A 6000-nucleotide genomic window follows, 5' to 3' on the forward strand; every position below is an offset into this window, starting at 1 on the left:
ACTCGTATATTTATGAAATTTATGTGATTAATGCTCTTATGGAAATGGAAAGTTTTTGCAAAAAATATATATTTACATAAAGCACAACATACTGTTTTTTTTACAAAAATAAAAAAAACATAAGTATAAGATTTAAATAAATTTAGAAATAAAGTAAGAATTCACTAACAGATTATAATCTTGAAAAAAAGAAAAACATGGAAATGAGCCAGATTTGTCAAAAATACTTAAATATTTCTTAAATGAGCAAGTTTTGGATATAAAATAAATATTAACATAAAATATTTCTTAAAAAAAATTTAAATTTGTATCTACTTATAACTTGTAGGCAAAATTTTATATAATACTAGCTATACCCAGTGTGCTTTGCTACACTAAAAGCAATATGTATAAATAAAAAACCCACTTAACGATTTTGAAGATTCTAACTACAATAGTTTTCCAGATTTATAATATGTTACATATGAGAGATGTCAAGCAAATTATTGCAAGTTCGCCAGTTTCTATCTATCGCCAATTTCTATCTATCTATGAAAAATTTTAATAATATAAGAGTTTCCAAGGTAAACAAAATTTTGTATTTAATTCATATATGTTGTGCAAAGCCACCCATTGAAAGTCCGCCCGTTATGCTCTAAATGTTCACATGAATGTCAGGGTTCTTCATGTAAAATTTAAAGATATACGATATAAGAATTTTTCTATTTAATTCATGTGGCGGCTTCAAGCTCCCCAGATGAAAGTCCGCGCCTTTTCCTCCAAAATGTTCTGATGAATATTAAAGTAATTTGTGCAAACTTTTAAGAATCTAGTTCTATTAGTTTCCAGATAAACGAAATTTTATATTTAAATCATATGGGAGGTACCAAGATCCCCATTGAAAGTCCGCCCGTTATACTCTAAATGTTCAGATGAATGTCAAGATTATTCAAGTAAAATTTAAAGATTCTAGTTCTAATAATTTCTCAGATATACGAATTTTTCTATTTAATTCATATGGAGGCTTTAAGCCCCCCAGATGAAAGTCCGCTTTTTTTCTCCAAAATGTTCAGATGAATATTTAAGTTCTTCGTGCAAAATTTGAAGAATTTAGTTTCATTAGTTTCCCAGATAAACGAATTTTTGTATTTAATTAATATGGGAGGTGCCGCTCCCCTCATGGGTAGTCCGCCAATTTATTACCCAAAATGTTTAAATGGATGTTAAAGTTATTCGTGCAAAATTTGAAGATTATAACTGTAATAGTTTCCAAGATAAACGAATTTTTGTATTTAATTTATATGGGAGGTGCCACACCCCCTAATGCTATTCCGCCTACGTTTTGTCCTAAATAATCATATTGACACTAAAGTTGCTCCGTCAAAATTTGATTCTAGCTGTAATATGATCTCAAATATACGGATTTAATATTTTCTTAATATGGGGGTGGCTACTCGCCCACCTGGAATTTCAAAATAAAAAGTATCCTATTACCTATTCCAGATATACAGGAATACGCTGCGAAAATTTGAAGTTCAGCCGTTTAGTCTATAACGTTCAAACATATAAACATACAAACAAACACACATTCATTTTTTATATATATATAGGGATATATTATATATATAATGATTAACATCTTGCATTCAAGAGTTTTAATATGAGCCTCTTGTAAATAAAATAATTTCTTATTTAACTTTAAACAATATTTAACATTATTTTTATAAATAATCATTTCCAGCTGCATGTATTTACATGTAAATATTTGTTCACAAATTCTACTCGTTTAAATATGGTGTGTACTTGACAAAGTTTAAAAATGAAAGAGGAATGATCCGCTATCGGCGGCGGTATTTTTTCAAGTGTCCGAAACCCCCATCGAGATAGTCGTTCATTAAATTATCTTTATTTAAAAAGCAGTAGGGAAATGTTGATAATTTGTTAAATAAAAATTAAGTTTATTTACTTAAAGCTTAAACAGTACGGTTGACAATTATAGTAAAGCTTAAAATACATTGTAAACAATTTATACTACATAAATAATTATCTAAACATTTTAGTTCTGTTGGAATATTTACTGTCGCCACTTTATGGGGTAATTCATTCCGGGACTTTGATTTAAGTATATATCACTATGATCGAAAGGTGACAAAGCTTTCTTAAAGTCTATGAAGTAGTAGTAAAGTGATCTGTTGATCGGATGCTGTTTTGATATACTACGGTAAATGACATTCTTTCCTCGCCGATGGGTCATGTTTCCTCGGTGAACTTCTCAACTTGGTTGGCTACCATTTTGTCTAGTCTAGTCGGGACTATAAACCGGATGAGTCATTAGAATTCTCAAAGTTGGAATCTTATGACTTGAGTACCAATGTAATATGGTACTACGTTAGTCGGTGGACCGCAAGATTAGCTGTGGCTTAAACTTCAAATCGCGGGAAGAGATTGTGACTAAATGATGGGAATAGGTTGATAACAAAACAAATGTGAAACAGAATGAATCAGGGGACTTCGCTCCAACCACATACCCAAGTGGACATGTAGGATCTTTTTCTCTATGAATATCCCACCGTGCGTTAGGGCATCGTGCCTGAAACTTATGTAAAGTAGTCAGACCTCTTCCCTTTTTTGTCAATCACCCGCACATTTACGAATGTTTCAGATGAATGTTCTCAAGAATATATATGTCTAATGAAAGGTCTGTGTAATGGGTTGAATGATGATTAATGTACAGAAGTCCGAGTGCTTTACCTGGGTATCTGTTATGTAGCTCTTTCTTGTGGTGGCGGTTTTTCAACCACCTCCAATTTGTAACTTATAAAGAACGCTCAAACCCATGTTCAGGCACTTGGCTCAAGAGTTGACGGATGTACAAAATACAGAGTGCTTTACTTGAACACCAGATGGCCTATTTTATGGCGGCACTTTTTCAACCACAGAGTGAGCCTTGCAAAGAACTGTCATACATAGTTTCACTGGTCCGTGAACAAGCTTGAGCTATCTTATCACTGACCATTGCTGTCCTGTTGCTTAACTTCCGAGATGCAAAAACATCACTTCCGTTTACAACCACGCATAAGGCATGGTCTATGTTGATTCGACAACAGCACCTATAGACGTAATCGGTAGACCGAAACGGGAATCCATCAATGAGCTCTTATGCACAGATAACAACTTTTTCAACCACAGGGTGAGCTGAGTGAGCCTTGCAAAGAACAGTCAGGTAAAAACTTTCAGTTTCACTGGTCCGTGAATAAGCTTGAGCTATTTTCTCTCTGACCATTGCTGGCCTGTTGCTTAATTTCCGAGATGCAAAAACATCACTTCCGTTTACAATTACAACGCCTATGTTGATTCGACAACCTTTCACCATTCAACCCAGCACACTTCTTATTCATTCGACACACTCATTGAGAACAAAATCCTGTATCATATACACTTAACACCAACTCATTTCTAACGCTTAGTCCCACAGTCACTACTCTGTCAATGTCGAGTGCTTTATGGGAACACATGCCGTTTTGGCCTATTCCACGATGGTCTTTGGAATGGATGGTCTAAGGAATTTCCGGTCTAGTATACGAGCACTTTGCTCAAGTATTTCAGCTATCTAATCTCCTGCCATAGTAGTCCCGTTGGGGAATGACAAGTGTTATAACTCAAGCTCAATCGAACTCCGACAAGGAAAAGGCATCACTAGTTTAGAGTCAATAGACAACGCAATATCAAATCCGATTGATGTTATGACGAATACTCATAGCCCTAGAGCTTTCTCTTTATCTATGATTCACCCTATGCATTTCTTGGCCTTATGTGTCGCCCAACCACACTACTGAGATGGCTCTGTTGATTTGGCAACAGCACCTAGGGGACGTAATTGGTAGTCCAAAACAAGGATCCATTTTTAATTGACAGACTTATTTCAGTGGCCACAAAGACCTACTGTGATAAGTTGAGCATGTTTTTTGGAGTAAACTCCAACACACTCAACCATGAAGGAAAATCACTGATAATTTAAAGATTAAGTTATTAACAACTCCGCCAACATCTCACTCCGTTTCGCCAAACCACTCCCACCATCAATCCATCCGATTAACCTCGGATATAACTCAGAATTCCTCCAATACATCAGATACAAGTATTTGATGGTACATCAAACACCAACGCATACCCAATCTTTACATTATCTGCTCAAATCCAACATTTTATTAATCCACAGCTTAACTCTGTGGATCAATTTGTGTTTAAACCACAGCCACTACGTGGATTCCGAAGAAACATCAACCAGGACAAGTCCTGCGGGCAAGCCCAGCCGCAGTACCAGATTATGTGCTGCTCTGGTTAGAACCCATGTCATATCATCCAAGGACTAGCCGAGGAGTGAAATGTCATCACCAGTTTATAGTAACGGTAGGCTTGAGGTACTGGTAGCACATCTTTAAAACGCGATTGCAATACGCCAAGATGAAAGTTATTCATCAAGGAAACATACCCAGGGGGTTCTCTGTGGGGTATCTGTTGTTTCAGTAACATTACCGAACTTACCCCGAACTGCAGACTTCACCGTACATCAGTCATTTTTACCGACATTCTCTTCCCGCGAATTTGTGTTTACACCACGTGCACCCCGAAGGGACATCTCCAAAATCCGGGACAAGACAAAGTTCGAAACTCTGCCATGCGGGCTACCGGTTCCCGTGGTACCTGATGTGGTTCTATGGTTCAATCATTGCAAGGAAATGGCGATGATACATAGGGTAGTGGACAATGCAAACGCTTCTGAGGACAAACAACCAATAGACAGCGTGTGCAGTTACTAAGTACGTGGGTTTGATTCCAACCACATACTAAGGCAATGGAGAGCACAGCAGTTCCGGTAATGGCCTAGATGAACTTTTACGGTTACACCGAAATACGAATTAATCAAAACCACCACACATCTCATCTATCCGACACATTCATTGATAAAAATATCCGACACATTTGTTTTAGAAATACGGATAGAGTGAGGTCCGTATACCCCTTCATTCCTTAATCTTATTTATTTGACACCAACTTATTCCCAACGCTTTACTCCACAGTCACTTCTCTTATATCTGTTGTCGTTTTAGCAACGAACTCATCCCGAAATATAGATCTAAATGTATCAGTCTTTTAAACTACATTCTCTTTCCTCGAGTTTTGGTTTAAACCACAGAGACCAAATGCACAACCAAGGAATCTTTTCAATAGCCGGGCAAGATAAACCCCTAAACTTAGACCTGCGGGCTACCGGTCCCCATAGTACCAGAAAAAAGTAGTTTCTCTGGTTCGACCAAGGAAAGGCCGAGGATACATTTGACACCATCAGTTTATTGCCCCCGTAGACTTAGTACTGGTAGTATCTTCTTTCCCCTGGATTGCAATCACATCAAGATGTGGGAAGATCATCAAAGTCGGAAGGGTTGCGATTAATGTACCATATACCCTGTCCTTGGGTTATAGATGGAGTTTCCTTACTTGTCGGGTTTTGATTCTGACTTATTGATGTGGATCATACTTCGTTTTGATTGTCGAGAAAGGCTTTAAATATTGTGTGAAGATTGTAGAACATTCCCCAAAGGGAGTGTAAAGATCAGATATTAGATAACTGAAGTACCTGAGCAGAAAATGCCACCTTCTTATTCTTGCAAGTATGTATCAAAATGTTGCTGGTTAGTCGGCACTAGTTCACCCTGTTGTTGAAAAAGTTTTATGAGCATTCGCTGATCGATTGATGTAAGGCCTTTGCTGATCGAGTCTTGACAATAGTATATGTTTATTAAATTATCTAGCAGATCCAATCATTTCATTATTCCGATTTGGAAAATTATTTCTAGTATGTAATTTTATGTTTCAGTCCCTCGTGCTAGAATTTATGTAAGGTTATTGGAAGAGATCATATGACTGTTCAGTTTCAGTGGTTTCACTTATTAATCCTTCCTATGTCTCCCGATAAAGCGTACTTTATTACAAACTATTTGATCTATATAAGTAAAGTAC

This window comes from Lucilia sericata, unplaced genomic scaffold, assembly GCF_015586225.1.
Source record: "Lucilia sericata isolate MDLA Ls3-8-SP2 unplaced genomic scaffold, ASM1558622v1 Contig000133F_arrow, whole genome shotgun sequence".
In the NCBI taxonomy this organism is placed as follows: Eukaryota; Metazoa; Arthropoda; class Insecta; order Diptera; family Calliphoridae; genus Lucilia; species Lucilia sericata.